The following is a 12,403-nucleotide window of genomic DNA, read 5'->3' on the forward strand; positions in this document are numbered from 1 at the left end:
AGCTTTAGAGACGTGAGAAAACCTAAAACCACTGGAAATTCTAGCTGGATCTGAAGATTTCTGTAGGTGTTTCTGCAGACAGGTGAGTGCCTTTCCCAAGTGCCCTCCAGACTCTGTTAGCTGCACACCCACTTTCAAAACTGCCAGCATCACCTTGGCTGTTTCGGCAAATAGCACATTTTGCTTTCAGGATGAAAAGCAACTCTCCTTGGAAATCCAGGGTTTGAATAGCTTGCTATGTCTTAACAATCCCCCCTAAACCGAGCCTCGTCTTTCTCCAAGCCCCACAGGAGCCTGTGAATAAGTGGACAGAGAGGTAGAGGTCTTTGTGAAGCTGTGTGTGTGAAGCAGCAGTGTGATTTTCTGCTTCAAAAGAGTTGGCAGAATATGAATCGAAATGCTCTCTCTGGTTTCCAAGTCCACTCTTCCCCATCAGCATTATTTCGGAAATATGAAAAAAGATATTTTTCACTAATAGCTTCATCTAGGTCTTTTTCTAACAGAAGACAGGAGGACGGAGCCACTGGCCACCAGGCCTTCCTCCCAAGATCTCAGCCTGTCTATATAACTGTTAGTCTAATTGGATTCAAAAATAGAAGGAACAGAGAAAGTTTAAAACGAGGTTCATAAAAGAAAAAACAGTTTTTATTTAGAAGTTTATGTGCAAAGTGCAAATACTGCACTTAAGTTTTTTTTGGTTTTGTTTTTGTCTCAAAGTTCTTTAGCACCTACTGAAGAGGTCTTCCTGCGTTTATACAATTTATATGCGTTATGGTGGGTTGCTGTTTGTTTTTAGAAAACTTAAAATATATCGGCAAGTGCAGAGAAGAGGTGAATAGAAACTCTTCCCTCGCTGGAGACCCGTGGAACACTATTACTTTGTAGATGCGAAATAGCCATCCAAGGGCATTAAAATCCACCAGGGAAATTTTCCTCTTACTCTAAGAAGCCTGGAATATTATCGATAGCTAAAACCAGCTAATCTTTGTGTTTCAGGAGAATTAGGAAAATGAGTCTGGCTTTAATTGTTGGTCTGGGTCACTTGCTTAGATGAACTGTGTTTATTTTATTTTAGGTTGAGGATGGTCTCAAAATACTGCAGAGGCTGAGAGAGTAGAGGCCACCTTTTTACTCACTGGGATAAAGCACTTTACAGTGAGATGGGGGTTGTTTTGAAATCTGGGGTCTGTGTGTGGCTGACTTTTCTACCCATTTAAAAATATTTTACCAGGTTAAATGGCCAAGGTTTTTCTTGACCTATCCCTGTTCCCTTTTTTCTTTGGCCTGAGATTATGTAAAACAAACAGGGAGTTGCTCACAGCTTTGGTATTTTATCACAAGTTTGTTTATTTATTTTTTTAAAAAATATTTATTTATTTATTTTGGCTGTGCCAGGTCTTAGTTGCAACATGTGGGATCTTTTAATTGTAGCATGTGGACTTCTTAGTTGTGGCATGCGGGATCTAGTTCCCCGACCAGGGATCGAACCCAGGACCCCTGCATTGGGAGCGTGGAGTCTTACCCACTGGACCACCAGGGAAGTCCCTTATTGCAAGTTTAGAATTAAACAACCCATGAAGTTTATGATAAAATCTGACCCAATGAATGAAATGACAAACAATGACAGGTGTAGACACTGGCCTCCCCCATCCCACCTCTTAGGAGCAGTTCCTCAGAGCTCTTTGAGAGGCTGTCTCCCAGCCTATCGTCCTCTGTAAGGTCCTCAAATAAAACTGAAACTCACAGCTCTCTTGTGCATTTTTTATTTCAGTCAGCAACTTCTAGAAGCGCCATCACTGTAAAGTGCATCTCGAATGATGAAAACAGATGAAAAGACCAACACTCATTCTGGGCGCTGTTCTAAGCGAGCCTCCACACACCATCCGAGGTTCAGGTAAACGCTGAGACCCAGGAAGGGCAGGCGCTGGGAGGGGAGAATCAAATCACAAAGAAATGGTCAAACCCAGGGGAAAAGAAAGGCTTATAAATCAATGTGAAGGACACACATCCACCTGTTACTTAATATTTTACCGATGATCCATGCTCTTGGAGGAAAAGGTTATTTATGCAACCAGTGGCAAATTAATGTCAACAACATTGCTTATCTATGACATGTGTTTGAACAACAGGCTATCTTATCAGATACAAATGTGTATGCCAGCCATTAGCCCCCAGCCCCAGACTACTGTCTCAGAGCAATGGATTAATTCTGGGCTCCTGGGGCCAGACATGGGCTTACGTACGGACGTATGTATGTATGTATGTATTTAATCTTATTGAAGTACAGTTGATTTACAATGTCATGTTAGTTTCAGGTTACAGCAAAGTGGTTCAGTTATAATATAGAGAGACATATATATATATATATATATATATTCTTTTTCAGATTCTTTTTCCATATAGGTTATTACAAAATACAGACTATAGCTCCCTGTGCTATACAGTAGGTCCTTGTTGTTTATTGATTCTTGTTGTTTATTTATCTCTTCCCCCCTCCTTTCCCCTTTTGTAACCATAAGTTTGTTTTCTATGTCTGTGAGTCTATTTCCGTTTAGTAAATAAATTCATTTGTATCATATTCTTAGAGTCCACATATAAGTGAGATCGTATGATATTTGTCTTTCTCTGGTGAGTTTGAGGGAGAATCAGGGTGAAGTCCTCCAGGGCACTGATGAGGGATCCGTGTGAACGCAGCAACCACCAGGGGGAGAGTTAGGCAGAGCTACCGAAGGAGAGCCAGTGGCCTGATGGACGGCTGACATGCTTTTCTTGGTCATGGAAGCTGCAGGACAGAGAATTTCCGAAGGGACCAACGATGTTGTATCAACGTGTACTGGGTCCAGAGAGCATGAAGTTCTTTCACTCAATTAACGGTTCAAGTAAGACTTTTCCTGACCCTGAAGCTCTTCTCGGGATCCCCTGCTCAGACCCTTGGGGGTCACAAAATCACTCAGAGGCTGAGAATTGGCCAAAGGAGAAGACAGGAAGCAAAAACATCTCACCATAAGCTTCCTGTAGAAGGAGACCCAAGCTACGGGAAGGGAGAAGGTTGGCAGATAAATCAAGAACATGGTTTTGATCTGTACCGTGGATGCGATATTTTAATGAAGGAAGTGAGTTTGTGTTCATTACCTCAACTGGCAATGGATGGTCGTACAGAAGGAAGCAAAGAGGGGAAAGTCCCCATGAGACATTTCTGATACCAGCTGTGTTTGGTGGTCTCTGAAAACCACTCCCAGCTTTAATAATGAACTAGAATAAGTTCACAGAACTCAGGAAAGTGCGATTCTTAGGGTTGTAATTTTATTATACCTAAAGGGTACAGTTGGGACCAGTCAAAAGAAGGGATGCTGGGGGAGAGATCCAACTGACCTTTCCCTGCGGAAGCCTGGACAGCATCGCTTCCTCCCACCTGTGATGTGTGACATCATGCACAAAGCATTGCCTTCTGGGAAGCTCACCTGAGCTTCTTTATTGGAACTTCATCACATAGGGATGAGTGATTGAACCATGCCAATATAGCTTTTTAAAATTAATTTTATTGAAGTATAGTTGATTTACAATGTTGTGTTAATTTCTTCTGTACAGCGAAGTGACTCAGTTATACATATATACACATTCTTTTTCCTATTCTTTTCCATGATGGTTTATCACAGGGTATTGGGTCTAGTTCCCTGTGCTCTACAGCAGGACCTTGTTGTTTATCTATCTTTTACATAGTAGTTTGCATGCATCTGCTCATCCCAAACTACCAATCCGTGTCTCCCCCCACCCCTCTTGGCATCCCCACATCAGTTCTCTACATCTAAGTCTGTTTCTGTTTTGTAGATAGGTTCATCTGCACATGCTGACGTAGGTGACCTCAGTTTCCAGCCCCCTCCCCTCGCTGGGGGTTGGGTTGGCATCACCTGGCTCCAATCCCCAAACCCTGAAGCACCTAACTGGTCATTCTGGCCTGGTCAACCCTGGCACTGGGTCGCTTAATTGGCATAAACTCCCAGAAGCGGTCTGAGCAGCCATGACAAAGACACGGTAATCACTAGGGAAATTACAAACCTCCCTTTGAATAAAGTTGAGTCTTTAGTAGCCAAGGGTCTGTTGTTTAAACATGAGCAGAAAAACATGTTGGATCAGGAAAATGTTGTCTCCCTTGAGCAGATTTGAAAGGGGCAGTGGGACAGAAAAATTTGTGTTCCAGTCCCACGTCGCCTGCAGTGCATTCTCGTCAGGCAGACATGGACTTGGGGGGATTAGAGTCGAGATTGTGTCGCAGACTGTGTCACAGCTATGACCACGTGATCTGTGTTTTCTTCTCTCATCCCTTGTGACCCCAGGGAGGTCAGTCACCAGGTGGGGTTTGACGTCTATCTTCATGGGGTGACATCCTGGTCCTGGGGGCTACGGCCCTAAAGAGGGGGCCACGGTCAGAGGCAGGGATTGTCAACTTCCGGGTGCTTCCTATCTTGTGAAAAGCTTTCCCACAGTCTCTTTATTTTATCTGGTCAAGAACCTTGGAGGCAGGGAGGTCAGAATATTAGTATTTCGTTTTACGGATGAACTGGCCCCAGCAGTTAGACTTCGCCCACCAGCCCAGCGAGCTGGTGTAGGAATTGGAACCAAGACCCAACCCTTCCCCTGGATCCATGGCTCATTCTAACAGTCCTGAGTTGAAAGTCCAACACTGCCCTTAGGACACGGAGAGGGAGGCTGCTACGACTCTGAGCACAAGAGGCCATCAGCCTCTCTCTCTGCACCATCCACCCTGTGCTCTGGCTGGAAGAAGGGCTGTAAAGTCAAGCAGATTGTACAGTCAGTCCCTTGAGCTGAGAAATGTTCAGTGCAGCACCGGAAGCTTATGCCAGCATCGTGCTTTTTACCCCCTCAAAGATGGATGAGTTGGGAAGGTGAGTAGGGAATTGAATTATGCTAGCAGGTCCCGAGACTCGGAATCCAATAACAATCCGGTACGAATAAATATTCATCTGGCAGTATGTCCGGTTGCGGTCCATTTAGCATGAAGTTGTGAGCTGCAAGACAAAAGCCCAGGAGCTCATTATCATGAGTCGACTTGGAAAAGTTTGGAGCAAGTTCTGAAGAAATTGAGAGTGCATTTGAATAATGGAATGAACATGCTTATTTCTTTATTGTTGAGCAGCTCCGAGGCACTCAACACCCTTCCCTCCTGTGGAATGCCTAGTAGCAGCGGGACAGCTGACCGTCATTTGGCGGAAGAATTAGGAGTGTTATTTTTAACTCCCCATTATTAGAGGAAACACACATCTGGAGCCTTGTAAGGAGTGGTTATTAGCTGTTCAGCTGAGAAATAGCCTTGTGTCTACAATGCATCGTTTTCCAATTATTTTGATATTTTTCAATGCCTTAAATGCTAGAGGCATATAAAATTCAGCTCGTTTAATCTCTCTAAATTATAGTTTCTCCATCTGTCATGGTTTTACAGTTTAATAAAATCATTACTTTTTATAAACCCAGTAAAATCCTGGAAACTATTGGAGGGAGCTCAGCTTCAGCTGGAATTTTTTTTTTTTTTTTTTTTTTAGGAAGAATAAATATATCTGAACTGGAAAATAATTTTCATATTTTCAGTCTGCTAAGAGAGTTTGGTGAAATTTACTGGGTCACTCATCAAGCTGACAAAAAGAAATGTACTTTTATATTTGTCTCATGAGATATTTCCAAAGACTGTGGTATCAGAAAGTAGTGCTTTTTGCTGAAATAAAAAGAAATAAGGCAGACTCCTTGACCCCCATAACTCAATTCCACACCCCTATGGTTTTGACTGCATTTATCAATCTTTCTTTATTGAAACTCACATATCCAGCTCAGATCTCTGAAATGTTGAATAGAGGGGTGGAAGGGTCTGTATGTTTTGCTGAATGCATGCCATGAACTAAGCCAATAGTAACATACACGTGAAAAAGTGAAATTTGCACTGTCAAAGAAAGGGTAGTTGTGCTAAGGTCAGTTTCATGCTAAAGCAATGGGAAACGTTCTGCATTTTTAGAACCTCTGGGAAAACTGCATGGGAGCCCAGAATATATTCTTCACCGGTGCATTATAGTTTGGGGGATTTGACCATTAGAAACTCAGTTTCATTGGGAATCCTCCAATGCACCTTTGTATCAGTGCCCACTAACAAATACTGAAGTAGATGGATTTATAAAATAGGGTTCTGCTATTTCATACAACACAGGTCTAAAGCTGGGTGACCACATCGTTGGTTCAGAAGCTTGTAGATATCTTTGAACACCCAGGATTTTTCCATCTTTCTGCTCCAGTTTCTTCAGTCTATTAGCTTGGCCCTTATGGTCACCGTCTCATGACACCAAAATAGCTGCCAGTGCTCCAAGCATCACGCCCTCATCCGATCATAGTTAAAAGCAGGACAAAGTCAGGGGTCTCTTTAATTAATAAAAAATACCTTTATAGAACCCCTCAATCAGATTTCCCCACAGGTAACTTTGGCAAGGATTTGGTTACATGCTGTTGACAAAGGAGATCAGAAAGACCCTAAGGCAGTGAATTGTATCAGCAAAAGTGAGGAGAGGGCTTCCCTGGTGGCGCAGTGGTTGAGGGTCCGCCTGCCGATGCAGGGGACGCGGGTTCGTGCCCCCGTCCGGGAAGATCCCACATGCCGCGGAGCGGCTGGGCCCGTGAGCCATGGCCGCTGAGCCTGCGCGTCCGGAGCCTGTGCTCCGCAACGGGAGAGGCCACAGCAGTGAGAGGCCCGTGTACTGCAAAAAAAAAAAAAAAAAAGTGAGGAGAAGTAGAATAGCTGGGGATAGGCAACAGAGAGCTTTCCATGTATCTCTAGACATAATTAGGGCATTCTTTGCTCTGACAAAAACACTTTATGACCCATAAACCTCATTAATTCAAATGCTCCTCATTTGAGATTCATGGCAACTTGGTCAAGGAAAAGTTATAAACTAAGAAAATATCTGGTAAGCAAAGAAAAGGTGTGTAAAATAATAGTTCAAAATGACAAAAGTATGGAAATACCACAACCTCTTCTAAGGGCTAAACAAGCCCACATTTATAGCTACCTAATAAGATCGAGTCAATGTAGTGTTTCTTCTAATTATCTCACTGTTTTTCTGTTTTATGTCACTGTTATAAACAGAAATTAAATAGAAAAATATTATGCAGATAAAAATGTGACCCACTCTCCTCATTGCCCAACCAAAGCCCTTTCTCCTCTTTCCCTGCCAACTGATCCCAACTTTGTACTGAGTGGTCCCATATCCCACCCCCAGTCCCAGGAATGAAGCCTGATTCGTTCTAAGGAGACCAAGCCCCCTTGCCTGCGATTGGTCTAAGGTTGAGCATGTGACCCAGTAGTGGCCAGAAAGTCAGAAAGGGTGGTCAAAAGTAGAGCTTGTGGGAAAATAAAGAGACAAACCAAAATACGGGGGGAAAAAAAACTTTCCAAGAAGAAAAAGATAGAGTCTTTCAAAGACTTTTGTTGCTCTTGCTGTTCATCTCTTTCCTGCTTGGGAGGCTAATGTGTAAGCATTTCCTGTTTGAAGCCCAGGTAACAATATGTGTCCAGGTAAGAAAAACAAACAAACACATGTACAAGCACAGACTGAGATCTCTGGGAACTGCCTTCCTCCAGACTGCTGGCTGTGCAAGCCAGTTCATCATCTGCTCTGCCCACTTCAGATGTTCATCGTAGCTAAACATTCTAACTGGTCTAAAGAAATACCACCTGATTCTCGCCAAAGCTACTGGCTGTGATGGTCATTGCTGTCTCTGATGAAAAGGAAAACCAGTAAGGGCTGGAGATGTCAAAGACATCCCACCCTCAAAATGAGACTTTCTCCTCAATATCATGGGGAAGGTTGAAAGAGAATAGAAATAAAAATCGAAACTGAAATAAAATGTCTCATGATGTGACCCTATGTTGTTAAATGCTCCCTGGGCATCACCTAAAGTCATTTTTTACATCACCAATGGGACTGTCTACTGGCTGGAAAACATTGTCAAAATATGTACTAACCAGAATCAATATATTTATGCCTCTGAGACTATTTTAAATATATAGCAAGAAGCAGATTCTTCTGGGTGAGAAATATTGATATTACCCACCATGATTTTTAAAATAGCTTTTGTTTGCATGAACCAGAATGAAGAAACACTATTTAAAACACTGTGTGTATGTGTGTGTAGATGTGTGTGTTATACATGCACATATATCAGTTCATGTATTCTTCTGTCATTTTAGTTCCAAATTTCATAACAAGAAATCAGTAGATGGTTAGTAATGACCTGGAACATATCAAGCTGTTTTCAGAAATAATAAGAATTTTTATTGTTGTTAGTGGCAGAATGCCATTGTTGGCTCAAGTGAATTTTGAAACACAATGTTTTGATGTTTAAATCTACAACAATTTGTGTGTTTGGAGATTTATTGTGGTGGGGTGAGATGCTGTCAGAAGGAAGAAATACCTATTTTGCCTTAGAACTTAATCTAGAGGCAGATTTCATTTTTTCCTTAGGGGTCTTGTTGCCTTGCACGCCTATTTCTCTCCCAAACCTTCTCTTCTACTATCGTTTAATCGGCATTTTCCAATTTCAGATTTTTGTTGAACTGTTCTTACAACTTTTCCCACCATCACAATAATATTGGTACTATTATCTACATAATATTTACTTTAAAATTCTTATTTTACTTAAATAAATGTATTTTTAAAGGAAATCTTAAAAACAGGAAACTGCATAAATACTATGAATGGAAAACCATTATCATGTGTCAAAAATAGCAGGTAATTATGGAAATAAAACAAATACAGAACATCATGACCTAGATGCTGCTACTTGCCTTAGGCTTTGAGCCTGCGTTCTGCTTCCTTTATGTCAGAAAGGAAGCTTCCAGAGTATCAGAAAGGATTCAGAGATATAGAGGCATCAAACGAACAAATTCCTTCATGATGCAAGCAGAAGGTTCCAAAGGGTTATAGAAAGGGAATCACTTAGTCACCTTGAGTTGTAATGTAATTTCAGCTCCACTGCCTATCACCTAGAATCATGCCTGACCCCCTGGTGTAGAGATCCTCTGCTTTGTGACTGACCAGGTTGGGAGCCCACAGTGATGGGCAACATTAGCCCCACCCCCATCCCAGGGGATGTTTCACGATTGGTCTAATCCAATCAGGTAATCCCATTCCCCTGTCAGTGATTGGGCCAGAGATGGGGCATGTGACCATGTTATGGCCAATCAGACATTAGATGTCTTCTGGTTCCTCCTAGGAAACATTTTCCTCTTTGATAGCAATTGTGATAGGAGAAAGCGCCTATTGGCCCCTGTTCTTGTTGGCTGAGTTTTGTGTGCCTCACACCTGACCACATTTACAACGTGTACACATGTCCTTTGTTCATACCTGTTTATGCCGTGGTTATTCCCAGGGTCTGACCTTGTTTGTCCTGTGCTCTCTGCTAGTATAATCTTCCTCTCATTAACCTATACAAATCCCAATCATCTTTGTATCTTCAAAAAGCAGGTGCTAGGAAGACTTCTGTGAGATAAAATATTTCGGGAGGAGATGCCAAGAAGATAAAAATATTACACAACAAAAGCAAAAAAATCCTTTAGGATTTTGTATCAGTCTGGATAGTATATCTGTCTGTATCCAGTATTGGGGGTTTAATAGGTTTACTACTGGAGTTAGACTGTGGGCAGACCTGGGAGAGGGAAGGTCTGGAGGCTGCAGCTGGGGGATCAGAGGGAAAGTCACAGTGGTTTCAGCCTGAAGCAGTGGAGCTCAGAGGAAGTCTGATAAGCTGCTCTGAGCTTGTCCAGAGTGCTGTGAAGCCGTCACATCTATCTACCATGGACTCGGGGTGATAATGGCTTTTGCTTCATTTTTGCCTTCCCAATCTCATTTAATTTCCTCTTAGTGGAAGAGACTTCTGGAAAGTAGTCCCCAGGCTTAGAAGGGAGTAGTGGTGGGGTTAAATTGGCAAAAAAAAATCCAGTACAGATTTGTATGTACCAAGGGAAGAGAAAAAACAAATTTGGAACCCTCTTTCCTCCTTTCTTTCTTTCTTTCTTCCTTTCTTTCTTTCTTTCTTTCTTTCTTTCTTTCTTCCTTCCTTCCTTCCTTCCTTCCTTCCTTCCTTCCTTCCTTCCTTCCTTCCTTCCTTCCTTCCTTCCTTCCTTCCTTCCTTCCTTTCTTTCTTTCTTTCTTTCTTTCTTTCTTTCTTTCTTTCACAGAATATTGGATAATCATTTACTACACACCAGTACTGTCCTATACTTGGGGTGACAGTGCTAGGGACTGAATGTTTTGTCCCCTCAAAATTCATATGCTGAAGCCCTAGTCCCCAAATGTGATGGTATCTAGAGTTGGGACCTTTGGGAAGTAATTAGGTTTAAATGAGGTCATAGGTTTAGTGCCCCTATAAGAAGAGATGCCAGAGCGCTCCCACTCTCCCTCCCTCTCTCTCTCTCTCTCTCTCTCTCTTGCTCTCCCGCTGCCCTGCCATCTCTTTGTCTCTGTCTGTCTCTCTCTCCCTGCGATGTGAGCACACAAAAAGAAGTCAGCTGTCTTCAGGTAGAGCAAAGTCCCACCAAAAACTGAATTGGCTACAACCTTGATCTTGGACAGCTAGCCTACAGAACTGTGAGAAATACATTTCTGTTCCTTAAGCCACCCATTCTGTGGCATTTTTGATGGCAGTCCTAGCCGAGCAAGACAACAGTGAATAAAGGAGACACAATCCTTGTTCATGATTGTTTTTACAGTTAGATGATGATGATGGTGATGATGATGCTGTCTCATTGCTGTCATTGCACCTGGTACAGGTTTATAGCTACTTTTTATTTCCCTGGGGAATAAACTGCGTGATCCTTTTGTAGGTGTCCCCTGTTCAGAAAGCTGATTTTGGACCATCTAAATGCAAAACTCTGATCCCTAGTTAGGTGGGGGCTGGGAAGGGGTGAGATAAGATTTTTAAAAAGGAAAATAACAGAAGCAAAACAGCATATATCCCTTTTTATTTTTTCTTCCTTATTTTTTTCCTAGAAATTAGATTTTTGTGGCATCAGTTTCTCCCTGAATTCAAGAAATCCTCAACAGGATGGTAAGAGGTGCATGTTAGTGAGCAACGACTTTAATCTTTATGGATTAAGCGATGGACTTTGGCGATGTCACCTAATCTGCATTTTTCTCCTTCTTTACAGGTGGGTGGCAGTGAGCTTGCTGTGTTGAGATAACTCAGGATGCAGGCTTGACTGGTTATTATAGCCAAGATGAAGTGCACAGTTTTTTCAAGAAGAAAGGTAGTAATGAGACTCAAGCATTCCTTCCAGTGCTACAGGAGAAGAAAATCAAACACAGTTTTCAAGCAGGGTTTCCAAGTTTCCTTTGACGGTTTTCCATTTTCACGTTAGTGACCCCTGCAGCAAATACCTGTACGTGGGTTCAGATTCAATCCATAGAAGGGAGATGACTACAGCCCACCATTCCTGTGCTGTGATGAAGGCCATATCCTAATGAATTTCAGGTTCTTTAAGGCTTTTTACCTTAGTGGCACCACGAAACCAATCATTGGGGATTAAACACATTGGAGGAGAAACACATCCCAAATGAGAATTGCTGAGGCTAAGAGGCTCCTATCATTTATTGGATTAGTTATAAGACTTTACACAAGACTGTGATATTTGTTTCGCTGCTGCGGCGTGACTGGTGAAATGAAAAGATGTACCAGGGGAGTGCTCATCAGACGTTCTCTTATTTCCTCCATCGTTTTCATAGAGCTGGGAGGAATCTGTCACTCAGAAATTAACACCACATCATATAATATGAGGAACAAAAATAAGATATGAGATGGAGACATTTTGGCCTCAGAACAATAACCCCATCGATTGAGTTAAATGTGTTTGACGCAGGCATCCACCTGTGTGAAATCATCATGGCTCCTGGCAGCCAATAGGAACACATGGACCAGCTCAACGAGCGGGAGAGAGGCTGGTAAACCAGATGTCCCGAGCTCCCGTGTCTGTGTGTTTTAAATGTCCCAGAATTATTTGTGGGTATTGACAGATTGAAATTCATAGGACTCTCCAGCACAGAGCTATTGTGGGATGTTTCCAAATTCCCCAAGTTAATTTATAACTGAAGATAGAATTTCAGTCACTTCCTTTGTATGGATGGAAAGCCAGCTCATGAGCCCATATGTGTTTCTGGGGGGCATTTTGACGACATTTGCTGAGAATTACAAATACTTCCAATAATATTTCTCTCTGCATCTAGAATAGCACCATGAGGAGGCATCTGGGATCGAACCATCTCACATCTGTCCAACAATATTCACACAAATGCTATGGGCCCACGGCCTTCAGACATGACTGCGTAACTCCGGGTTGAATTTCAATCAGTAT

General features: G+C 42.3%; 1 long non-coding RNA gene across 1 annotated transcript; it reads left to right on the top strand.

The window, feature by feature from the left end:
* Positions 1 to 1,775: 1,775 nt before the first annotated feature.
* On the top strand, positions 1,776 to 11,366 carry LOC137204194 (uncharacterized). The gene is made up of 3 exons (XR_010933461.1): positions 1,776 to 1,894; positions 11,046 to 11,103; positions 11,204 to 11,366. It is a non-coding gene; the product is annotated as an uncharacterized lncRNA (long non-coding RNA).
* Positions 11,367 to 12,403: the final 1,037 nt, after the last annotated feature.

The sequence above is a fragment of the Pseudorca crassidens genome, chromosome 12, assembly GCF_039906515.1.
Source record: "Pseudorca crassidens isolate mPseCra1 chromosome 12, mPseCra1.hap1, whole genome shotgun sequence".
NCBI classification, from domain to species: Eukaryota; Metazoa; Chordata; class Mammalia; order Artiodactyla; family Delphinidae; genus Pseudorca; species Pseudorca crassidens.